The following is a 26,759-nucleotide window of genomic DNA, read 5'->3' on the forward strand; positions in this document are numbered from 1 at the left end:
TACAGTTTTTTTTTCTTTTTCTTTTTTCACAAAATAAGGACGAATGTTTTTCAAATTATATGTATTAGCTTCAATGCACTAAAAGCAGTAAAATGTCAAAAGTTTCGGTTGACAAAAACTAGTATTCAAAATGTATAATTAACAGTCTGCAAAGGAGTGGAAAAATATGTTCAAATACTTCATTTAATGTCAAGTCAAGTCACCTTTATTTATATAACGCTTTTTACAATGCAGATTGTGTCAAAGCAGCTTTACAGTGATAACTGGTATATAATTTTGGCTGCACAGCAGCTCTTAAAGAAAATGGTGTCATTGTCCATCTTAAGTAAATTCAGTATTGATTCATTCGGTTGTAAGAATTAATAGTTATTAATTTAGTTAATTTATCTGTATTAGTTCAGTTCGCATACAATGGTGTCAATGCAGGCAGATCAAAACACTGTTGAATATCAAATGTCAAGTGTCCCCAACTAAGCAAGCCAAAGGGCGACAGCGGCAAGGAACCCAAACTCCAACAGGTGACATCAGGTGGCAGGTGACAGGTGTTAAAATGGAGGAAAAAAACCTTGGGAGAAACCAGGCTCAGTCAGGGGGCCAGTTCTCCTCTGGCCAACAGCGAACAGTGCTTTATTATGATTCAGGCAGCTGTCATAAGTCCGATTAGGATCGCAACAGTCAAAGTATTTATTCCAGTTCCATCCAGTTGAGGATCGTATTCATCACGCCGGTATGGACGGTTTGTTGAGGATCTGTGCCACTGGCTGTCGTGTCGATGAGGGCTTCACAGTGGATGATCTAGTTGACTCAATCTCTGCTGACACTTCAGGGCTGCGTTGTGGTCGTGTCAAGGCGCAGGTCCTCGATCTCACCTGGATACGGCCCGGATCGGGCTGACTACGGTAAACCTCGGGATAAACAGAGAGACTAATATTAGCCATTCTTCTTCTGATGTAACGAGTACATCTGGTGTTATAGGAAGTGTTCCCGGTTCCGACTGACCTAATTTATGCAGCCTAACAATCCTTTAACGGATTTGAAAACATAAATTGATAACGTGTTATGTGTATGCCAGGTTAAAGAGATGCGTTTTTAGTCTAGATTTAAACTGACAGAGTGTGTCTGCTTCCCGAACAATCCTAGGAAGATTGTTCCAGAGTTTAGGTGCCAAATAGGAGAGGGATCTACCGCCTGCGGTTGATTTTGATATTTTAGGTATTATCAACTATTTTGAGATCGCAATAGATGTGAAGGACTATGACGCTTTAAGAGCTCGCTCAGGTACTGGGGAGCTAACCAATTAGTGCTTTTTATGTAATTAGCAAGATTTTAAAATCTGTACGATGTTTAACAGGAAGCCAATGCATTGTTGAATGTCAAATAACTTTACATAAACACAAGTTTGTAAATAAACTTTTTTTTTTTTTTTTTTTTTTTTAATAAAATCTGTATTTTCTGTCACTGTTTGGATGTAGTAAATCACCTACAGATGTAGCAGAAAATATCTGTGTCAATTCTAACCTTGAAATCAGAATTAGGCATAAATGTCATACATGTGAAAACGTGAGAATTGAACAAATAATTCTAACCTGGCTCAGAGAAAGATAGGAATCATGTCTTTGTGGTAGCTGATGCCAATCCAGTTCCAATCTAAAGTATGAAATACAAATCAAATTTGAAAATTATTACGGTAGTAAGTAAGTATTTGATTTCATTCAGCATATGATGTAGGCCTGAGTTATAATGGCTTTGAACAGTAAGCATAAAAACAAAATATGCAAATACATGAATTTAGTACTGTACAAATTTAGTCACTGCTCCATTTCTCTATCCAACAATGGGTCTGTGGCCTGAGAAAGGTTGGGAAACCCTGTCTTAACACAGTCTCTTTCCTGATTGTGTGTGTGCGTAACACTGCTGCTTTCATAGGAACTCCCATTCGGCAGATTTCACGGCTTGGCGCTCACAGGACTGATATGCCCATTTGCCCGGTATTTGCTGCAGCGCTGCTGTGCTGGAGTGTGAAGCAGTGTTTGCACCGTGACGGATCAGCCCCAACACACACACGCATAAACAATGTGGCTTTTTTGTGCGTAAATGCACCTGGAAAACTGATGCATATGCAAAAATAAATTTCTAAACTGTCTGTCTATGATAAATGGAGGGTAGTGATGGTTCTGCTTGTGGTGGATAAAGCTTGGTTGGACTGTGAGATCATTTTGCAGCTTAATGTGATGGATAAAAAACCCAAAACAACAACAAAAACATCTCTGGATAAATTAGGCTGCTGGTGTGTCACTGATGCACAGGCCAAGATAGAATATGCAGGTCCTTCTTGCATTTTCTGTGCTGGTTTTTTTGCATTTTGTGAGCCGTGAATGACAGGGGAAAATAAATTAAATCAATCAATCAATCAATCCAAATTGACTACTTGTTTGTCTGACCTGTGGAAGATGGAGCAAAGTGCTCAATAGCTCATCAAATTAGCAAAAATATTTAAAAAATAAACATGAAAGCGATAGATGGTGTGTAGAACAGTGTTGTTTTAGTATCATTGATATACTACTATAGTTTTAGTTAATATTTTGACTTTCAGACTTTATTTTACATTCTTTTTATTCTGTTTTTACGTTAACTTTAAAGTTTTAGTCATTGTGTTTTGTTTGTCTTATGTATTAGTTTTCCTTTAAAAAAAAAAAAAAAAAAAAATAGTTTTTTGTTAATTAGTTTTAGTTTAATTTAGTTTTAGTTATTTTATTAAAATAAGTTAAAAGTTTTAGAAGTTAAAATAATTGAAAATGAGATGTTTTTTCTTGGCAACTAGCTGAAATAAAATAAGTTTATGGTTTTTATATATTTTATTTTATTTCAGTTAACAATTATTTTGTTTCTGGTAACAAGTTTTTTTTGTAACACTACTATAAGTAACACAAATAACTACAAATAACACAGCTATTGACCAATCAGAATCAAGGACAGGAACTAACCGTTTTATAAGTAAGCAATAAGGTACTCGAGGCTGTGCTGTATCATGAATAAGTCACAGCTGAAGAGTGTTGTTAGCAACCCCTTCAGCCGTGACTTATTTTATAAAACGGTTACCCCACAATACAAATATTAAAGCCAAAAAATATGCATCAATGCAACTTTCATGAAGAAAAATCACTAAAAGCCTTCCTTCCGCCGGAAAAGTCCCTGACTGTAAACAGCAACAGAAGTTACAATATTATGCCATTAGATTGCGGCAAAGACTTTCTTTATGAGTGTGTCAGTCAGTAGCGAAGACTTTTATATTGAAAAAGACTGAATTACTGTGAACACGGAACAAGACACAACTGACAAATGCTTTGACTAGCACTGTCAGTCACGGGAAACCTGTTAAAAGGACAAGATATTGCAGCGGACATTTAAACAGATGTTTTATTATGAACATAGGACTGACCTGAAGGAAAATGCTAAATCTGAATCCAGATAATAAACTCGCTTACTCGATCTCTTTCTCACAATACTCTTCTACATAATACAGTAAGCTTCAATGAACAATATCAATTAAGAACAAACAGTTTACGTTGCTAAGAGTGGTTGCTAAGGGTGTTGTGAAGTGATACACAAAACCGTTGGGTGAAGCCGTGTTTTATCGTGAATAAAACACAGCTATTGAACAATCAGAATCAAGGACAGGAACTAACCGTTTTATAAGTTCTCATTTTTTAACATTAGTTAATGCATTAACTAACATGAACCAACAATGAGTAATATATTTTTACAGAGTTTATTAACCTTTGTTAATGTTAATAAAAATATTCATGTCCATGTTAGATCGCAGTGCATTAACTAATGTTAACAGATAAAATTTTTGATCTTGAAAAATGTATTAGTAAATGATTTACATTATTGATTAACTGTAGAATGCTGTAGAAGTACTGTTCACTGTTAGTTCATGTTACCTAATGTAGTCAACTAATGTTAAAGGGATAGCTCAACCAAAAATGAAAATTATCCCATGATTTACTCATTATCAAGCCATCCTAGCTGTATATGATTTTCTTTCAGACGTACACAATCGAAGTTATATTAAAAAATATCCTGTCTCTTCCAAGTTTTAATGGTAGTGAATGGGGCTCGAGATTTCGAAGCCCAAAAAAGCTCCAGAGGTTAATAAAGGCCATCTGCGACATGAAGTGACAGGTTTTTGTGAGAAAAATATCCATATTTAAAACTTTATAAACTATAATAACTGGCTTCCTGCAACAGCCGTGCGCGAGTCTAGTTCCGGCGGAAGCCCTGATCATGGGATAATTTTCATTTTTGGGTGAACTGTCCCTTTAACAAACGAAAACTTTTTGTAAAGTGTTACCTTTTTTTTGTTTTAGTTAACGATAATAATTTTGGTGTAGAACTTTATGAATGCCAGATGTTACAATTATACAGAAATTTGTGGCACTTCCTGCAAAGCTTTTTAGACACAGGATAAAATATTGTATGGATACAGCTGTTGCAGTTAAAGTTTGTTTTCCTCCAGTGAAAAATAAAGCAGTGACAATGAGCACTGCTGATGTTCTTTACATCCTCACAATACAACCCCAGCTGGAGCCTTATAGGAGGAGAGAGCTGTTTATCTCTTCTGATTCTAACACTGCAGGGCTGCATTCATTTCTGTGCAAGCAACTCATTCTGTTTGTTGTGTGGTTTTAATGGCTTTAAAAGGGAACGGTGCTGCGCTTTTCTGTGTAGTGACCAGCTGAAGCGATCAGGTCTGTGTTTCTGAGTCAGTGCACAGAGCTCTGGTCTCTTGGGTAATCTTGGTGCCGGTGGTTTGCTGAGCTGAAGACTTTGACATTAGAGCTAATGTAACAGTGAGCGATTGCTTTGGCACCTCGAAGCGGTGTGGAGCTTTTTGTAAGACCAGTGAGAAATATGATTTGGAAAGCCATTTTAAACTTCATTTTCCCCACAGACGTGTGTGTCAGTAAACACCCTACCTCCACTTTGTCTTCGTAAAAAACTGAGTGAATAAAGGGATATTCACACTATGACTGGGCGATATACCTCACTTTTATATTGAGCTTGATTATTTTTCAGAAATGGCTTTTCATTTCAAGCAAACAGCTTGATCACCTACAAAATAATTAAGCAATATCACATAAGCAAAGTGTTGTTCTGGATGTGAGCACAGCTGTGATTCATCCACAGGCTGAGTGCCACAGGTAATCACTGTTATGCACATTGTTGTGAATGTGATTTGACTTTTATACAGTTTAATAAGTCAGAAGTTAGTTTTTCTCAATCGCTTTGGCTCAATTCTGTAATGAGATTGTTTTTCTTAAAGGGGAATTATAATGCCCATTTTTCACATATTTTACAGTGATGCAGCACCTCTCATCCCAGTCTGTTTGTAGCGCTCTGTTTAGTTCCTGTCTCTATGAAGCCCCTCCTTCAGAAAAGTGCAATGTGCTCTTATTGGTCAGCTGGACCAGTGTATTGTGACCGTTTCTAATGTGTTTCGGAAATATCACACTGCTTCCCATAAACAGTGTTAAAGGATTAGTTCACTATCAAAGGAAAATTACCCCAAGCTTTACTCACCCTCAAGCCATCCTAGGTGTATATGACTTTCTTCTTTCTAATGAACACAATCAGAGTTATATTAATAAATATCCTGACGCATCTGAGCTTTATAATGGCCGTGAACTGGACCAACGAGCATGTGCTGAAGAAAGCGCTCCCATCCACATCCACCCAAAGAAGAAAGTGTAAACTGGCGTCGCGTCAGTTAGGCTTTTTCTGTAAGTTGAATAGGGAAGGCGTAGGACGTAGTGTAAGCTTGAATGTGGAAGGCAGTCTGGCGGAAGCTAGATATTTTACTTCATAACTTCTTAAATATGTTTTTTTTTTTTTTTTTTTTTAACACAAAGGCATCACTTCAGAAGGACTTTATTAACAATAAAATTATTTAAATCATGAATATTGTGATGTGTATATTCCCGTAAGAAAACTCAAGTCTACAATCAAAGTGTTTTAGGGAGTTCAAAAACAGTGCTTACTGATATAGAGAATAACTGCCTTTGGGGTGTCTTTGTAACATTGCAGACCTTTTTCATACTTAAAAAGCAACATTACACACTAAAGAAAGTTGAAAACGTAAAAAATAATATGACCCCGTAATGACCCATGTAATATGACCCCTGAAAAATGAGTTTCCTCTTTACACCAGATTTGAATTTCTTATTTGGGTCAATGACGTGACGCGTCATTTTTTTGTCCAAAGGCCTTAATAATAAAAAACAAAGCTATGACATCCAAAGTATGTAAGATTGTACAACTAGATCTCTTTTATTGAATCCAAAAGGTTTAATTATATTTTGCTTCATATAAAGGTATTTTAAAGATTTTGAAGTGTCAAAAGGGTCATTCGTTTTAACCGTCCAAAGGCCAATACAGTCATTTGTGATTAAAATATCTTAAAATGTAATAAATGTATATATTTTTTTTTTATTCTGGCATGATTTTATAACATCATATATCAACATAGTGCAAAATGGTATTAAAATTATGTGTAGAAGTCATTGCTTTGTTATGAGAAAGAATGTCCGAAAAAATGAATTTCATTGATGTCATTTGGAGTAACCAATATAAAGGGACCATTTTGGATCAAGTCATGCTTTCAATATCATGTGACAGGATGTGACGTCATTCAGACACCTGAGAAGGACCACATGGTCATGAAGAAAAAATTAACTCTTTTTGAAACTATTTGAAAAATTTTAAACTATTTGAAAAATTCATGTTTTCACTCATACGCATGTCACAAAACATCAGGTCATTCGGTACAACCAGTATAAAACATGGAAAATGTTGTTAATATTTTAAAAACTTATACTAAATATAAAATGTTTTATTGTCCTTTTGCTAGCTAGCTATCAAACTAATTTGCTAGCTAGCTAGATATCAGCCTGTTAGCGTTGTTTGAAAATATTGTCATTCGGTATAACGAAAGGTGTCATTCGATAAAACCGAAATTTTGGTTAAACCGAATGACTTTTTTGGTGACAAATTTTGTCCATCTTGTAAAAAATGACTAAAGGAGTGTGACTAACATAATCTCATGGTTAACACTTAATAAAACTTCAAAATTAATTATATCTCCATTATGTGTTTTTTTTTTACACTTTTAAAAACCTTATTTGTCAATGACCCATTTATTTAAGCAAACTGGACATGTTTTGGCAGATACATACAAAAGAGTACAATTGTCAGTTTTGTAGCGAATCAGTACAGGTATTTAATTAATTTATGGGTGAAATATATGAATATAATAAATCATAAAGCTTTATGATTAATTATAATACATATACCGACCCGAGAGGGAATTATACATATATTGTGAATTAATTACAACGAATTATAATCAATCACATATATGATTAGTTCTGGTTTGATAATAATTTAGAGAAACTATTAGTTTGTCCAGCAAACCGTTAGCTCCTCATAGCCGATTATAAAAGGAAGGTTTTTCTCTGGCCACGAGAAAGACTTCCTATTCTAGCATCAATGCGTAAAGCAAGGATACTGGATCGAAACGTTAAAGTGACCTGGGTTTGTTGCATGAGCAAAAAAAACAATCGAGCATGAATATAATGTATTTAATATATGAAACTACGGATACAGAGGCTATACTACTAAACATACACGAACAATACACATATATAGAAAGCGAAAGTAAAGTCAAGAAAACAGAGGTGATCAAAGGAATGGCAACTTACTAACAGTTAAAACCTTTGAGAGCCAGCAAGGAAACTCAGCTTACACATCGAGCTTAGAACGCTTTGGAAAGAATGGTTCTATACTTGCATAGGTTCAGGTGCTGTGGTCGTTTCGTGTTTCTGCAGGAGTTTCGGTGCGTGCGGCTGAAGCGATTGGTCCTTTTCCGAGAAGGTTTTCTTCGGCGGGATTTTCAAACAAGGGTTTAACTTAAGAGTAAGATAACCGGAAAAGAAAGAAAAAGAGTCCGTCTCCTAGGCAATGAAGAGTGAAGACTTAGGGCGACGGATGAAGAGGGTTTGACAAAGAAACTTGTTGCCAAAAGATGGTCGTCCCGAAGAGAGGGGGCGCGTGATGGAAGCGCGGTCGCCGAGACGTCCGGGAGAGACGTGTGTTAAATGGCGAGAGACAATCGAGAGACAATGAGAGATGCGTGTCATTGTGTTTTAAGGACAACAGGCCAGAACGCCTCCTGGGATACATCAGCCAATGATGAGGGTGCGATTTTGGCGGGCAAACTCTTTCTTTGTCTCCATTTATGACCTAATTTGCATGGTTTACGAAGTGTCCGATCTGAGTACATTTTCTTCAAAGTACCATTAAAAATAGAAGAATGCATTTTACAGTCATGTGACATACATTTTCAATTAGAGCATAACGAAAGCTTTACAATGAGACCAAACTTGTCAGATGGCAAAGACATAAAAGGTGAGATACAGTTTATACTTGAGTTTTATCGTTTAGAAGAAAACTAATACAACTACAGTCGTAGCTAAGCTTATATACTAGGGATAAATACATGCACCTTTAAATACAGCGACGGGTACATATTGGCACAGTCATATTTGGAGGATAAATGTACATTCACAATCTCCATGCGTGTTTGTGAGTGTCTGTATGTGTGTGTGTATTGGGGTTGTGGCCAGTGTCTGTGACCATATGTCCTTTAGTCCCACCAGGGTGACTCTTTGAAGTCTCTGGGGCTGGATGAGAATGGGTTCTGTTTTTCTTTACTGGGGTAACAAAGGTGCCAATAGGGCAATTGGTCCCGGACTTGCCGGAGCCGATTCGTGATTTACATGCACAGTTCAGGAGGCTAAAAGCATTCTGAAGATTCTAACTTGACGGGCAGATCCAATTTTGAACAGACACTACAGTTTGCACAGTAGCTAAATGCACATGGCTTGCTGAGCAAAAGTGATGAGTTGATTCTCAATGAAATAAAATGATCCATTTGATTATCAAAATCTGTCAGACATACATGTATATTCCATAAATGTACATACGATATAGAATATTTTTGATGTCTACTAAATTGGCAAATGCCCTGCTATAGTAATGAAACTGGAATCACAATCTTACCAATCAAGACTGTAAACATATATGGAGCCTGAAAGTCATTGTGTAGCAATTTTCTGTTAACTATTTAGGAGTTAACATGTAAGAAATGTGTAAAAAATGGACATGCAAATATGAATATTCTGTTTACATGTAACACACTGCTACAGAAATAAATGTACTGTATACAGACAAATATACATATTCTTTTTTTCTGTGTATTACAGTATTGTCTTTGCACTGTAAACTTTTACCTACTGTTGAAATGTACATCTAAAAAGCTCAGTGTGATACACACTAGCATTCAGCTAGACAAAACTTGCGTTCTTGTTTAGTATAGTAAGCATTCAGTGTCAATAAAAAAAGTAGAATAAAAAATTAATTTGTATAAGAAAGATTTCCAGGGTTGACTGCCATGGTGAAATGCAAAGTTCTGTCATGAAACTCTAGATGGTGCAGGCTAATAGGTCCTTAACTCAACCTGCTTGTAATCACATCATTCTCTATAGGGCACAGCTGATCTATTCCTGCTGCTCAACCTTCAAAAATTTTGTTAGCATTTGCCTTAGCAGTGCTAAGAAACCCTCCACCTTCCCCAGCTCCACCTGTATAGATCTGCTACAAGTAATTCATCTACGCTATATTGTACAGCAGCAGCATGTCTTACTTGCTCACAGCAGTGTGTCGTGTATGTATTGACAGCAAGTCCTGTACTTGCTCTGAAGCAGCAGCAGAAATAACCAACTGCATCAGCAGCATAGTAGATCTATTCCGCCAAGACCAAATATTGTCATCACCCATTACCATGCCAAACACTTTGGGAGTTGTCATGACAGAAATATCTATACATTTTGACCAGTATGGCTCACACAATGACAAATTAACTTTTTGGTGCCACTGGCCAATTTACGTAGGCTACACAATAAATGGGGTTTGAATAATGAACTTAATGTTTCTGGTGAGTTACAATTTTTATTTAATTTTTTTGGCAGAAATGCAATAGATTTGTGATGTCCTAACAGTTTTGACGATTGCACTTATAGTTTAAAGAATGAGCCAAAGCAATTGAGAAAAACTGTAATATTGAGTAACGTAATTTTTAGTCACAATATTGTTGTCAAATTGGACAGATAGTGAAACTAAAGCATAACAGTAAACAATGTAACCTGCTGAAAATGTCACTGAAAAATCCCCTCAATTAAATGCGCAGACTGACAGTCTGTCTGCAACTGCCAAACACAGACAAGCAGAGTGAAACAAAGAGTGAAAAGTCCCAGTGCTGTTTGACTGTTCTATCAGCTTTCTTGGAATGCTGCTCAGTCAATCAAATCCAAGAACTAGAACTAACTGTTGTATAATAGCCCTTCACATTTGAGCTTAAGACAGTATCATTCTAAAACCATAGGTAAATGTATTAGGTTATTTTATCTCATGTTTCACTCTGTTCATACTTTATTTTGAGTAATTATTCATGGGTATTTAGGTTTCAAGATTTTAACCATACATTTGTAAACCCTGGGTTAATGTTCTTATTTGCATATTTTATGAGGTCAGTGACATCGATTGGATGGACACAGCAGAATCATTTCACTTTTTGCACTGCAATTTGGTATTAGCACAGCAAAAGTGTTACAGGGTTAAAACTGATGCTACAGAACTCTAAAAATTACAAGTGTAAAATACTTAATGTATGGTTAAGCACAATGTGTACATCTTACACAGCAGACACACTGACAGACATTTACTGATATATCAAATTCCATAGGGAAAAACTTCAAGAGTTCTTGACCTGTTTGAGAATCGTATGACCTGTTTGACAGAAACTCTATAGACTGGATCAAGGTTTTGAGGCTTGTCCTGAATAAATTTAGCTTTATTTCTAACTTTTGCTTTGTTCTTTGACTTTATGAGGCGCTGAGGATGACAGTTAACTGTGAGGAAGAGGAATCCTTAGACTTTGAAATCAACAGCAGATTTGCCTTTATCTGGAAAGCTCTGGGGTGTTTGGTGGATTTATGGGTAGGATTTCGAAAGGCTAGATCTTTAAAAATCTCAATTAAAATCTTACGTTTAAGAGCCAACAAAGGAATGACAGTACTATCTAAGCTCAAAGCCTGGATTACCACTCAGTCTGCTGCTCTTCAGTAGCTGCAAAGAAGAAAAAAGGCCAAAAGTTTCTCTGTTTAAACTATTGCAGGATTTCACCCTTAGCAGCCTTTCAGTTTGGAAGTTCTCTTAAAAGAGATAACAATTATAGCTAGAAGTGATTTTCCCGAGGGTGTAATGTAATTGCCTGTTTGGCCATGGCCTTACTGTTGTTTCACGGCCTCTTACTTGATGAAAGTCCCAGTGAACATACGCAATGAAGAGAGCTGGCTTTCAATCTCCTGAAATATGAGTTCATGCTAGACTGTGTAGCTGGGGGAATTAATCAGGGTTCAGTCAAAACGCTTTCACACGTTTAGTGAACTTAACTTTACCCAACCCTCCCTGTTCTTTAATTGAATCTCGCAGTTTCTGGTGCATGTTCTCCCTTTGCTTAAAGTGCTGATTCAAATCCGGCACAGAATAAGGCAGCAAGCTTGAAAAGTTGACACCCTTGTTAAAGTTCACCTAAAAATGGAAATTTAGTCTTCAGTTAAAGGGTTAGTTCACCCAAAAATGAAAATAATGTCATTTATTACTCACCCTCATGTCGTTCCACACCCTTAAGCCCTTCATTCATCTTCGGAACACAAATTAAGATATTTTTGATTAAATCCGATGGCTCAGTGAGGCCTGCGTTCAAAGCAATGACATTTTCTTTCTCGAGATCCATAAAGGTACTAAAAACATATTTAAAACAGTCCATGCGAGTTCAGTAGTTCTACCTCATTATTATAAAGCGACGAGAATAGTTTTGTGCTCCAAAAAAGTCAGAGTCACGTGATTTCAGCAGTTTAGCTGTTTGATAGGAGATCCGAGTCACTGATTCGATTCATAAAGCTCCGAAGCAGTGTTTTGAAATTGGCCCATCACTATATTGTTGAAAAGTCATTATTTTGTTTTTTTGGCGCACAAAAATATTCTCGTTGCTTTATAATATTAAGGTAGAACCACTGAACTCGCATGAACTGTTTTAAATATGTTTTTAGTACCTTTATGGATCTCGAGAGAGGAAATGTCATTGCTTTGAATGCAGGCCTCACTGAGCCATCGGATTTAATCAAAAATATCTTAATTTGTGTTCCGAAGATGAATGAAGGTCTTACGGGTGTGGAACGACATGAGGGTGAATAATAAATGACATTATTTTCATTTTTGGGTGAACTAACCCTTTAATCCTGTATGCTATGTTTTTTCTGTGAAACAAAAAAAAAGTTTAGAGTCCCCCCACAGTCAATAATTTTATCACTTAAAACTCATCTTTGATCATCAAAATGACATTTAAACATTTTTTCCCTGTGACAATTCATGCCTTAAAATAGCTTGAATGTAACTCTACACCCTTGCATTCATTTAGTATACGTGGATCTATGAATATGCAAATTAGTCCCCGCCTCCAGTCAAGCACACCAGCTCAGACTACCTGATCCACTCGGTCAACTGTAGTAAACTCTGCACATTGGCAAGTGCAAATATTGGTTTTATATATATATATATATATATATATATATATATATATATAAATTATTAAAAAGAGGAAGAGCGAATTATACAGGCAGGCCCGGTTCTACGGGGGTGCTTGAAGTTGCTTAAACAAAAGCAAGAGCACCCTCAGTTGATATTGTAATAATATCATATTGACATAACAGATTTGGTAAACGCTCCAGTGCGTATTTGTGTTTGCGCTCTGTGGCCTGTTGCACAAAGCCGGTTTCGGTTTCTACCCAGGTAAGTTCAAGATTAGTTTGAGTAAACTCGGGCTTATGAAGGTGGATTGGTTTTTAGCGGGTTTCATTGCTATGGTAACTTACGCTATATGGCTACCCTGTTCCGGAGCAGGTTTTATTCTGGGTTAGAGATCGCAAACCCAAACTGGACCAATCAGCTGTGAGTAAAGTATATCTGATGCAATAAAGCCACTCCCCCTGTATCTCTCGCTCCAATTATAGCAGTTTATAGTGAAAACATTTTAGAGACAAAATTGCTCATCTTTTGCTGCTAATTATTTATTATATTTATATTATATGAATTATGTATAATTCATATAATAGTATATTCATATAATTATTATATTACTTGACAATTAATATTTAACTTTGCTGTTAAATTGATGTAAATATAATACATGCATCGATATATAAAGCTTTTAAACAAATTAAGCTCATGTGTATTAATTTGAGCTCTTTGTGAATCTAATATAAATTATTATATTATAAATTATTAGGCATATTTCTTTGATTCACATGCATTGATATAGTCAGATATTTTCTTTCAGCTGCCTTCTCAAACTTTCACTGCAGCAGTGATTATTCCTGCCTTGTAAATGCATTTAATTTCATGATATTTTTCATAACGATCTCTTAATCTTCAGAAGAGAAGTGAATTGCGTGGCTCTCTCGCGAGAAGTGAATCAAACGGACGCTCTGTTCCGTGTGATTGGCTGTTTGCCGCACGTATCACACTTTCAGGTGCACGCGCTTCAGAGTTAATCGCAAACTCTGGATTAAACCTGAGTTGACAGAGAAAGTTTATACCGAGCGTTTTGCAACTGATCTTAACCAATTTGGATTTATCTGGATTTGTCAACTCTAAACCTACTCTGAAACTCAGAGTTTGTTCAACTAGCTTCATGCAACAGGCCACTGGAAAACGTCAAATGTTTCTACTGCATGTTTTTGCAGCGGTGAGCAATGTAGCCAATCACAGACATGTTTGTTAATCTCTTGAACGTAGTGACCAATCAGGGGTGTTTGATTTAGTCAGAATCCATTCACCGGTCAAAACTGTTTTTGTTTAGTGCTGAGTTCTGCACGCTCACGAATCATTTCTTGTGTGTAGTGTGTAGAGTAGGCACAATGTAAATAAGAGATTCATTGTGCAGTGTAGACAACTTCACTGATTATAACGGAACTTTGTGAGAATGCAAAATGATCTTTTTAGTGATTATAAAGGAAGCAGTCTTTGTATTCTTTCTAGGCTATATATAATCCATTCAGGATTTGAATAAAAGTGAACACATAACGGTAATTGATATGATTAGCCTTTGGCTTGACCATGTTATCAAACAGCTAATGTGTTGCTAATGTTACACAAACCATGTTCCTGTTTGCCATATCGGAGTCAGACAGCTGCCTTCTAAAAATCAGCATATCCTAAGAAATAATGATAGGAAAAGCACCGCCCTGCATCGGCCATTGATGGGATTGGTTGCAAGTTTGTGACATTAAGAAGAGGGGCTGGTTTCACACCGCATTTTTGAGACTGTCTTTGGTACACTGCAGGTTTAAGGGGAAAATACTCAGCAATGGTGTTGGCTGATTACTGATATGCTCATGATTTGTCTTAAAGCATATTAAAAACAAAACACAGATGTAAAAACAACATTAAAAACTTGATTTTCACCACAGGGGGTGAAACACTTTAAGTGTTTTTGTTTGTGTTTTGTTTTTTCCTTATAAAATGAGTTTATATGCCTGTCAAGCTTCAAAAAAGAATTATAGTAATAATAGAATATTACTTAATAGAAAAATTATTAATTTAATAATAAAGTAGTTCATATGAAGCTATATTCAAGACTTCTGAACCCATTGGGCAATTGATGTTGATAAGATATTAAATTGACATCAAAACATTGACGTCAAAAAACAGTGGCCTGTTGCACAAAGCCGGTTTCAGTTTCTACCCAGGTAAGTTCAAGATTAGTTTGAGCGAACTCTGTTTTTTCGGGCTTATGAAGGTGGATTGGTTTTTAGCGGAGTTTGTTGCTATGGTAACTGATGCTACACGGCTAACCTGCTTCGGAGCAGGTTCTATTCTGAGTTGGAGATCACAAACCCAAACTCGACCAATAAGCTGTGAGTAAAGTGACGTATCTGATGCAATAAAGCCACTCCTCCTGTATCTCTCGCTCCAAATTAAATCAGTTTATAGTGAAAACATTTTAGAGACAAAATTTCTCAACATTTGCTGTTAATTATTCATTATATTTATATTAAATAAATTTAAATTATGAATAATTCATGACATATTCATATAATTAGGCAGATTATATTAATTGACAATATTAAACTTTGCTTTTAAATTAAAATAAATATAATACATGCATAATATATAAAGCTTTTAAACAGATTAAGCTTACATGTATTCTTTTGAGCTCTTTGTGAAACTATATTAATTATTTGGTCTATTTGTTTGATTCACATGCATTGATATAGTCAGATATTTTCTTTCAGCTGCCTTTCCAAACTTTCACTGCAGCAGCAGTGTTTATTCCTGCTTTGTAAATGTGTTTTATTTCATATTTTTCATAACGATCTCTTAATCTTCAGAAGCAACATGAATTGCGCAGCTCTCTCGCGAGAAGTGAATCAAACTGACGTTCTCCTTATTCCGTGTGATTGGCTGTTTGCCGCACGTGTCAGACTTTCAGGTGCACGTGCTTTGCAAACTCTGGATTAAACCTGAGTTGACAGAGAAAGTTTATACCGAGCGTTGTGCAACAGCCTGAACTTGATCTATCTGGATTTATCTGGATTTGTCAACTGCAAACCTACTCTGAAACTCAGAGTTTGTTCAACTAGCTTCATGCAACAGGCCACAGGTAAAAAATGCAAATCAAACTGACATCAACAACTTGACTGCCATTTGACATCCACACACTGATGTCCTATTCTCAACCAAAATAACAAGACAAAAGTAATAAAATGCTGAGAGGATTGAAACATCTTGAGTCTGGAGCTTTAGACCATTTGGCTATTCTTACATACAAACACTTATATGCTTCATCTGCCAAAACCCAGGATTGAACCAGAGACCTTTAGATGTTCAGTCTAATGCTTTCCCAACTGAGCTATTTTGGCCATATGATTTTGACCTTGATGTATCACACAAATTTGACAATAATTAAGTGGCAATTGTAGCTGTAACCCTGTAAATATACGACATGTCACTGTATATAAATGTGGTATTACAATTATATTGTAATTACAGCAAATTTATTGTAATTGTACAGTATTATGGTATCACTATAAATAAAAAAAAATATGGATAATATACAATACATTATGTGGGGTACAGCAAAAATACTGTTTGTCATTTTTTAAAATTGTAATAATGGATTACAGTTCAAAGTAGTAAATCAGCAAATCAGTATAATTTTTGTTAAATGGAATAATCACTCCACTGCTTCCATTTCAGCAGGGGTAATTTAAATAAAATTAGGAAACAGTCTTAAGTAGTTATTTTTTTAACTATTGAAATTAAAGTCCACCCACAGCAGTTTGTTACAGTTGGGCACATGCACAAATCCAGTGGATACACGTGGTTTAAAAGGAGATGTGTAAAATGGATGCAATTCAAGGCCTCAGCTAAGAAATCAAGCTGACAACACACACAAAACATACTAATCATTGATGTCAATGTGATGTCAATATGACATCAGTTTGACGTCTTAAACATGAGATTGATTTGATGTCAATTGAACGTCAAACATACTGGCCTACATATACATTAAACCAATTTCAGTGTGGGAATAACTTCCTATTTTCACCCAATTACCACTGGAAGAAACTGCTGTCCAAACTGAATTTAAAATGATGTTTTACAGCATTGATCACGTCTGGACTAATATTTGATGTCAAATTGATATCGAGGTGCCCGCTGGGAAGTCATATGATAGCTTTTCTGAGAAACAGACTAAGGTCATTATTCAGTGAAAATCAAGTGAAAAACCTCAAAGCTCTTAAATGTCATTCTCCTTTTCATATTTTCAGACTTGTACAAGAACATACAAGAATCATGCTTGGCATTAACCTCAATCTTGGCACTATGCTATTTTTATGCTATCTGAACTAGAACACAAATGAGATTTAATAACAGAAAGGAAGATTTTCTCTTATGTCAGGTGAATCCCTTATGAATTTACGCACTTGCTCTCTTCAAAAATGTCGCTGATGGTTGACATGCTAAAATATATTGATTGAAATGTGATATATATAATATAATGTATTGCATGTTAGCTTGCTTATTGTGCCCAAGATCATGATAGTCCATGTCATACTAACAAGAAACTATGCTTTTAACCACAGGCAAGAGTTTGCTATGCTGTTTGGGAATGTTCATTGGAACTATGGTACCAGGGAAACAAAGAATCCTTGAACTATGTTAGTAACAACAGAACTTGTGACTAGGGGTGTGCAGCGGAGCCAATATCTGTATCTGTATTTGTAACAATCTCAAAATTATTTGTATCTGTAGTCAGATAAAACCGGAAGTGGACGGGGCTTTACCCAGAAGTTTGTACAATTACTTGAGAAGACCGTTATGTCTATGGTATTACAGCCTATATATCTGTTTTCTTCGTAGATATCACTAAAATATGCCTTGTATAACTGAAAAAAAAATATATATATATTTAAGATTATAACATTTATTTTAATATCTTCTAACTGTCTGAGCCGATAGTCTCGGTGGAAGTGCTTCTAGATGTAGATGTACATGCAGTTGTGCTTCGGATGTCACAGGTTCAAATCCCAGCTCGGGGACCTTTTGTGATCCGATAAATAAAGAGGCTATTTTAATATATTCTAAATAAAACAGTAAGGGTTCCTACGCAGTTCGGAAAAGTATGGAAATTGATGTAGACTAAGTCATTTTCAGGCCTGGAAAGTATGGAAAAGGCAACAGGAACGCGGCTACTTGATTTGCGTTCAGTTCATTTTTTACACTCATTCACTTCACACACTCATTGCGTAGTGATTTTAGAGGTTTGTGTATAATATTGTGCTTTCCCTGCATGCTCACCGGTTCCTATATGCAGTTTGGAAATGTATGAAATTTGATTTATGTAATTTCCAGGTCTGGAAAAGTGTGGGAAAAAGCAAACGTAGTGATTTTAGATGTTTATGTGTCGCACTATGATCCCCTGGCTCACCTGTTAGGGGCCTTTCACATAGAACGCGCCTTTGCGTCTAAAAACGCTAGACGCAGCACTCAGGAATGGTTTTAAAAAAAGCGCAGCATAGAACGCGAGGGTCTCGAGGCGCGCTTTTGAGACGTGATGCAATAACGACAATAACGGAAATAATAGAAATAGGCAAACAGCAGAATTGATAGATACGAGTTTTGACGTGGAAAAAAAGAAAATAAGATAATAATGAGCGCCTTCATCGCCATGTTGCCATGAAATAAAACAGTTGTCATGCCAACTTGCTACTGTAAACAGAAGCTGGCAACGCTTGCCCCGCCTCCGAGTTCTTCTGATTGGTCCACTGTTTTGGAACTGACATTGATGAGCTGCGCTGCGTGTAAAAGTTAAAATTCTTTTAACTTGACATGGCGTCTTAAAAATGCGGCGCTCATGTGCGAGGCGCTGCAAAAGACGCGAGACACGAGCGTAAAGGTCATGCATGTCCGTCAAGCGCGTGTTTACATAGAAAAACAGAGGCAAAGTAGCGCATTGGAATAGAAAAACGCGTTCTGTGTGAACGGCCCCTATATCCAGCAAACACGATGAGTGACTGTTTCAGTCTCATGCTACGATTACGCCTGTCGTTTACACTACGCCAGCGTTTTTTGAACCCTGAAAACGGAGACTTTCGAAAAAACGTTGCAGACCCCGTTTTAGTTTGAAAACGCAGAGGATGCGTTTCAGTATAAACAAAGTCCCTTTAAGACAAGTCATTTCACTCGGCGGCCATCTTTGAAACGCCTCTCTGGCATGCAAGTGCAGCTCCGATCTCTTTGAATGGGGAACCATCAAATTCTCCAAAACTGTTTGCCAAGCTTTTGATTAAATTTCATATTTGAAATCGCCAATGAAATCTGACAACAACTGTCTCATAAATTTTGTTTCTAAACGCTTGAATCATGACAAAAAACAGTATTTGTCAGGCTGGATCAAGCTAATGCGCATACGCAGTCCTAAATGCGCGTCTCTTGTGCCTCATTTCAGAGGCCCGCGTCTGACTGTTTCTATAGGAACCGGAGATTCTAACGGCCATCGCAATGACTTTACCAATCGGAGATTGGCTCTTATTTAGAAGGCGGGACTTATTCCGCCATATTGCTCGTTGCACTTTCTCCCATTCAAAACAATACGAGTGACACGTCTTGTGTTATTCTATAGTCTTTGGTATAAATGGACCAAAACAGAGACTTGGGCATGGCTGCTCACGTTCGCTCTGCGTATCCTTGATGACCGTGTAAACAATAACATTGAGACTGAACTGCAATTTTTGCTGGCTTTGTTGTAATTTTTAGCAGCCATTGTGCAGTTAAACGCTGCATTTTTTTAAATACTGCAGCTGCCTACATGCACAAGAGGCAACAATGTTTACAATGCGCATGCCCAGTGTGCATAAACAGTCATGTGACGTGTTTTCAGCCGTGTAGTGTAGACGGAGATCGTTTCTGAAACGCTGTGAAAACGCCAGTGTAGATGAGGATCGTTTTCATTTTAAAACGCTCTTTTAAAACAAAAACGCACTAGTGTAAACGGGCCTCAGCCAAATATTATTCGGCAGAATTATTTGTTATCCGTTATTCATTTTGAATCCATTATCCGTGCCTTTCCAAATAAGGTATTTGGCTTCGGGCACAACCCTACTTGTGACCATAGTTGCCTGTTTTGGGAAATGCACACCTAATAGTTAAAAATGGCTTTTAATAGCTCGTCCACTGTAGTGGACATGCATCAAAGGGTTAATTAAAACTGTACGAACCACTGAAGTTGGCACTGGAGTCTAGTAATTAGGCTAGGGAATACTTTCATCCTGTCTGCCTTTGTCAGCCAGTTCATCTGTAATGCTCTGCAAAATGTGTATTTAAAGACCTGCCAACCAAGGTCATCTATCATTTTCTGAATAGTTATTTGTCAGTATTACCAATAAGGCTGTGTATACACTGCCCGGGCCCTACCGCAGCATAATAACATCTATTATGTGGCTAGCAGAGTGGCTGTATCCTTCAGCAAGTGCATGCTGCTGGCAACTGTGACCAAAACGAATGCCATTAGCTTGGAGGTGATTGATTTGCTGAGAAGAGATCTTTCATTTCACCCATCACAGAGTTGATGAAAAATAAGAGTTGATTTGAAGGACAAGTAGTAGAGCAGAACTTGGATGGCAAAATCATTGAATTTTGGCACAGTGAATGTGAGCTCATGGAGGGGGTTGATCAGCCTGCTCAGCTTCACACGCTGCAAGCCACTCATCTCAAATGACAAAATTATGTGTCCTTTTCCTCTTGAGCTACATTTGAATAACATATGTTAAGAGGGACAGTGTGTTGACATTGAACTCTCTGCTATTGAACTCAAAATACGTGTCGAGTACCGGGCCCTTCTTAATGCTGATGGACGGGCCGTTGAGTTTGTGTTCCTCAGCATGCGGTTGGGCACATATGGGCTTCTCTCTTGTCTTTTGCCGGCAGGGGATAATGATAAAGCGCCTTGCGCGTATTAATTAAGAGATGGCACCGAATGGCACTGCCGTTTCCCTCCATGTTTCTGAACACAGAGCTCCACGCTTTAAGAACATGAGCAAATCCACATCGTGAGTTTTGGTTTTGGAATCACGTGACCCCTGATGAACAGATGCCTTTGGGTATTCCAGAATAATTTGCCTGCATGGTGAAAAGAACACACTTTGCCTTGCCCTTAATTAACAGAGAAGGCAAAGCATGTTCAAGAAGCAGAACAGCAGAGACCTTGAGGAGAAATAAAAAGAGAATTAATTAACATTTAGAATGGCAAACAAAATTAGTTAGACGTGAAACATTTGACTGAACAGTCTTTATCCCTAAAAAATTGACCGTATTAGTTTTATCAAGAATGGGAAATTAAACAAGGCATTTGAACATGTGTCTCTTGTATGACTAGCTCATAATCAACAGAATATTAAGAAATATTAATATTCAGGAATCATAAGTGACATTATGGTATTCTTGCTTTTGGTTAAATGGTCATATTTCTGCATTCAGGTTTCCCACATTTTATGACCAACTTACACAACTTTTCCTGTCATTAGTAATTGCAGGATGTGGATATTAAAGGATTAGTCCACTTTCAAATAAACTTTTATAGTTTATAAAATAAACTATAATAAACGTTCGCCTTCTAAGTGCCTCCGCCAAAACCTTATTTCTGTATTCTTCAAAAAGCTTACGCTGTATGTCCTACGCCTTCCCTATTCAATTTACGGAACGAACGCAGCGCCAGTTCAATTTTTTCCGTAAGTAGAATAGGGAAGGTGTAGGACAGCGTAAGCATTTTGGAGAATGCGGAAATGCGGTTTTGGCGGAGGCACTTAGAAGGCGAACGTTTGTTTATATAAAACATATACAGTTGTATTTTTTTCGAAAATGACCGACCGTTTCACTAGATAAGACCCTTATTCCTCGTCTGGTATCGTTTAAAGCCCTTTGAAGCTGCACTGAAACTGTAATTTTGACCTTCAACCGTTTGGAGGCCATTGAAGTCCACTATAAGGAGAATAATCCTGGAATGTTTTCATCAAAAACCTTAATTTCTTTTCGACTGAAGAAAGAAAGACATGAACATCTTGGATGACATGGGGGTGAGTAAATTATCAGCAAATTTTCATTCAGAAGCGAACTAATCCTTTAAAGTATTATTTACATTCAGACCGGTTGTCTAATAAATCATTCAGACTGATTTGTGAACCAGTGATTCATAATAAAACTCACTCATAATAACCTTGTTGAACAGTTTAATTTAGCCTAAAATGGTTTGCTTTTCTTTTTTTCCTCCTTTTTTTTTATCCTAGTCAGGTTTATCAGTTGGCTGGTTTTAAAAGGGTTTCAAGGTTTTGAATAAAGACTAAGACCAACAAACCATTGACATATTTTACCTTAGATCATAACCAGAAATAATTTAATAATAATATCTGTGATATTTTCCAGGCTCCTCCAAGTGGGTTGACCTTGTTGAAAGCTCTAGTGGAGCTCTATTCTTTATCTTCTTTCAAAGCTACATTGAAATTATACCTTGTCAAGCTACTCGTAATTTAAAGACAGATATGCTTACATTTACTCTAAATAGCTAAAATTTAGAATAAAGCATGTCTGTATAATAAGACATACCGATGATGAGCTAAATGATTTGCTTCAAAAAAAAAAAAAAAAAAAAGAATGCCATAGGGAATATTGAATCTATTTGTGATCTGTTAATTTACAAGAACCATCCAAACATATCAATTCAATAGAATGAATTGGACTTTCCAAAGATACATATGTCCATTTAGGACAGACATGACATGCTAGAACAGGGCTGTACATTAACCTTTTCTTGTCTTTTTTCTTTTTTCCAGAGGTTGAAAGTTTACACAGGCCACACAACTGCAGCACACGTAGCCTATAAAACATTCAAGTAGTGCAGTTCATTACTTAAATAGGCATGTGACTGACAAACTACATTAATGTTCCATACAGGGCACACAAAATACAAATCTTAACAAGAAATGTTTTAAGACAAACATTTTCTTTGTGTGCCAAAAATGGCAGACAGCAGGAACATAACACCTCTTGCTTAACTTTAATTCAGTTTTGTTTATATAGCCCGATATCACTAATCACAATCCAAACAACTTCCATCCGTTTTTGGTTTAGCACTCCTATAAATCATTAGAAAAGTCTAAAGTTTTATTATAAAATATGAAATTATTATGAAAAAAAATCTGTGATGGTAATTTTTTACATTTTGTCAGGAAATCTTATGCTTCCACTGAGAGAAAAAACTCCTGTTCACTTCTCTCTACACTGTACAGACACTGTATATCCTGACCGTATAAAGCACGGTCCGCGTGGTCACAAAAATTGGACTGCACACGGATGGAGTGTGCGGATGTCTGCGGACCCTGAGTCCCTATAAAACTTCTCAGAAATGCTCTTAAGAATAGTCTTAATTTTTGACTTACAGTGGGTACGGAAAGTATTCAGACCCCCTTCAATTTTTCACTCTTTGTTATATTGCAGCCATTTGCTAAATCATTTGTTCATTTTTTTTCCTCATTAATATACACACAGCACCCCATACTGACAGAAAAACACAGAATTGTTGACATTTTTGCAGATTTATTAAAAAAGAAAAACTGAAATATCACATGGTCCTAAGTATTCAGACCCTTTGCTCAGTATTTAGTAGAAGCACCCTTTTGATCTAATACAGCCATGAGTCTTTTTGGGAAAGATGCAACAAGTTTTTCACACCTGGATTTGGGGATCCTCTGCCATTCCTCCTTGCAGATCCTCTCCAGTTCTGTCAGGTTGGATGGTGAACGTTGGTGAACAGCCATTTTTAGGTCTCTCCAGAGATGCTCAATTGGGTTTAAGTCAGGGCTCTGGCTGGGCCATTCAAGAACAGTCACGGAGTTGTTGTGAAGCCACTCCTTCGTTATTTTAGCTGTGTGCTTAGGGTCATTGTCTTGTTGGAAGGTAAACCTTCGGCCCAGTCTGAGGTCCTGAGCACTCTGGAGAATGTTTTCGTCCAGGACATCCCTGTACTTGGCCGCATTCATCTTTCCCTCGATTGCAACCAGTCGTCCTGTCCCTGCAGCTGAAAAACACCCCCACAGCATGATGCTGCCACCACCATGCTTCACTGTTGGGACTGTATTGGACAGGTGATGAGCAGTGCCTGGTTTTCTCCACACATACCGCTTAGAATTAAGGCCAAAAAGTTCTATCTTGGTCTCATCCGACCAGAGAATCTTATTTCTCACCATCTTTAGCAAACTCCATGCGGGCTTTCATGTGTCTTGCACTGAGGAGAGGCTTCCGTCGGGCCACTCTGCCATAAAGCCCCGACTGGTGGAGGGCTGCAGTGATGGTTGACTTTCTACAACTTTCTCCCATCTCCCGACTGCATCTCTGGAGCTCAGCCACAGTGATCTTTGGGTTCTTCTTTACCTCTCTTACCAAGGCTCTTCTCCCCCGATAGCTCAGTTTGGCCGGACGGCCGGCTCTAGGAAGGGTTCTGGCGTCCCAAACGTCTTCCATTTAAGGATTATGGAGGCCGCTGTGCACTTAGGAACCTTAAGTGCAGCAGAATTTTTTTTGTAACCGTGGCCAGATCTGTGCCTTGCCACAATTCTGTCTCTGAGCTCTTGAGGCAGTTTCTTTGACCTCATGATTCTCATTTGCTCTGACATGCACTGTGAGCTGTAAGGTCTCATATAGACAGGTGTGTGGCTTTCCTAATCAAGTCCAATCAGTATAATCAAACACAGCTGGACTCAAATGAAGGTGTAGAACCATCTCAAGGATGATCAGAAGAAATGGACAGCACCTGAGTTAAATAAATGAGTGTCACAGCAAAGGGTCTGAATACTTAGGACCATGTGATATTTCAGTTTTTCTTTTTTAATAAATCTGCAAAAATGTCAACAATTCTGTGTTTTTCTGTCAATATGGGGTGCTGTGTGTACATTAATGAGGAAAAAAAATGAACTTAAATGATTTTAGCAAATGGCTGCAATATAACAAAGAGTGAAAAATTGAAGGGGGTCTGAATACTTTCCGTACCCACTGTAAGTGTCAAAAAATTCTTAGTAAAGAGTAGGACTTTTCTAAGAGTAGGAGACTTTTATAAAGAAGCTAAAAGCAACTTTTAGTAAAGTATAAGACTGATTCTTAAGTGCTGACACAAGTCGTACTTAAGTGTTGTGAACTAAGGACTACAGTGATGTCAACTCAAAATGGCTGTACTCAACCTCTGAATCAGCCAATAGCGAGTCTGCAAGGGTGAAGTCACAGCAGCATGACACCAATCATTTAATGTTATTATAAAAAAAAATCATTGAAAAAGACACTGAAAAGTTTTAATATTTTAATTTATTTTTAAAAATAGCTTTTCAATGTGCAAAATTATCACAAATTAGTATTGACGGTGTGGAATCTTTTTCTATTGATACATGTCTCCTCATTTACAGTTAGAGCAATGATGTGAACATGAGTTCCATCAATGGCTCCAACAACTTCAGGGAAGCCCACAGTCAACATAAAAGTGGCTTGCTTTTGCCACATGGTTTGATGGTCAGTTGGAAAGTCAATGAAGTGCTGTAGAGTAGTGGCCAAATGTGATGTCCAGCCATATGAAAATTGACATCTTCAACCTTAATTCAGATATTTTTAAAAATGTGTTAAAAGATGTAAGCATATCGTGTAGCTGTGCTTGGAGTCAATTGTTTCATGTGTGATAATGAAATGAAATTTCTAATTATTTCAAATTATTTTTGGCTAGGCTGTCATGCAAAGTAATTACGAACACATGCAAAAACAAGAGAGAACCAATGAAATATTAAAAACTGATTATGTTGTAGTCAATGTCATATTTTAAAACATTTAAATAATATAAACATAAAAATAAAAATATTTTCATATTTTGATGGTTTAAGCAAAATTGTAGGGTCATTTAAAAAAAAAAAAAAAACTTTGCACATCAATTTTGGCCACTATGTTTATTGTGGTAAGTTTACACAATACTAAAGAGCTCAAAAGAATATCACTGCAATGAAGGTTTATGACTGTGCAAGCGCTTTAGGACCGCGTTTTTATTAGAAAAGCTTTCCAGCGCTGGAGAGAGCTAAGCAGGAAGGCCTGAAAACAGATGCAGAGGCTGCTTTGATTCCTTATCATGTGAGTAACACTGGGTTTTGATTGTCTGGAGCTGCTGTTCTGTTGGCGATTAACAAGAAACTCTTGTTTGTATTTACTCTTGTGTACTGTAAAATAATTGTTTGTGCTTTCTTGTTGTTAGTTCATCATCTGCGCTTTATTTTTCGTGAAGCATTTTGTTGCGCGTCAGCTGTGATAAACAGACATGCACTCTCGTATTGCATGTGTAACAGCGGCCAAATAGTGAGAGTTGTGCAGTTAAACTACTGCACACTGACGCTCGCTAGAGCATGAGGTGTTTAGCGTCATTGTTAATGCACTCGCCTCACATGCCAGCAGCGTTCGAGGAACCTTTATGAATCATACTTATTCTTAAGTCTAAGAATAAGAGTAAAATTACGTCATTCTTAGAATTTTGACACACTTAAGACTAAAATTTTACTCTGAGCGGCGTTATACATACGGGCCCTGAACGAGGAAAACTATATCCGGGCCTTAAAGTCCAAAGTATACTTCGGCCATCCGCATTCCACTCCGTCTCGATCCTTTCAAAGTATAGGCCTACTCCTTTGGCCATGAACACGGAAAGACGCGTTCGGCGCCTGTGCACTATCTAGTGGATTTTGTTTTCAAGCGTTCAAGTCACTCGCATATGCACTGTTGTATACGACCGTCCGCGAGGTCTCAAAAAATGGGATGCACGCAGACGGGGTTTGCGGACGTCTGCGGACCCTCCTGGTGATGAAAATTACGTCATGCGGGAAGGTGCGCGGGTGAGGATGGCCGAAGTTTACTTTGGGCTTTAAGGCATCATTCATTTTAAGATATCATTCATTTACCGCGTTCCGCTCTGTCTCGCGCACAGTTGAGTGCGCGAGCCTTCCTTT

At 37.2% G+C, this 26,759-nt stretch overlaps 1 protein-coding gene and 1 non-coding gene across 4 annotated transcripts in view; one reads left to right on the forward strand and one right to left on the reverse strand.

Annotated features, from left to right (window-relative positions):
• dpp6a (dipeptidyl-peptidase 6a) overlaps positions 1-26,759 on the forward strand; it is a 435,379-nt gene that overhangs the window by 212,907 nt on the left and 195,713 nt on the right. The window lies entirely within an intron of this gene.
• trnaf-gaa (transfer RNA phenylalanine (anticodon GAA)) lies at positions 16,028-16,100 on the reverse strand. Its single transcript has one exon. It is a non-coding gene; the product is annotated as a tRNA-Phe (tRNA).

This window comes from Ctenopharyngodon idella, chromosome 23 (assembly GCF_019924925.1).
Source record: "Ctenopharyngodon idella isolate HZGC_01 chromosome 23, HZGC01, whole genome shotgun sequence".
Classification (NCBI taxonomy): Eukaryota; Metazoa; Chordata; class Actinopteri; order Cypriniformes; family Xenocyprididae; genus Ctenopharyngodon; species Ctenopharyngodon idella.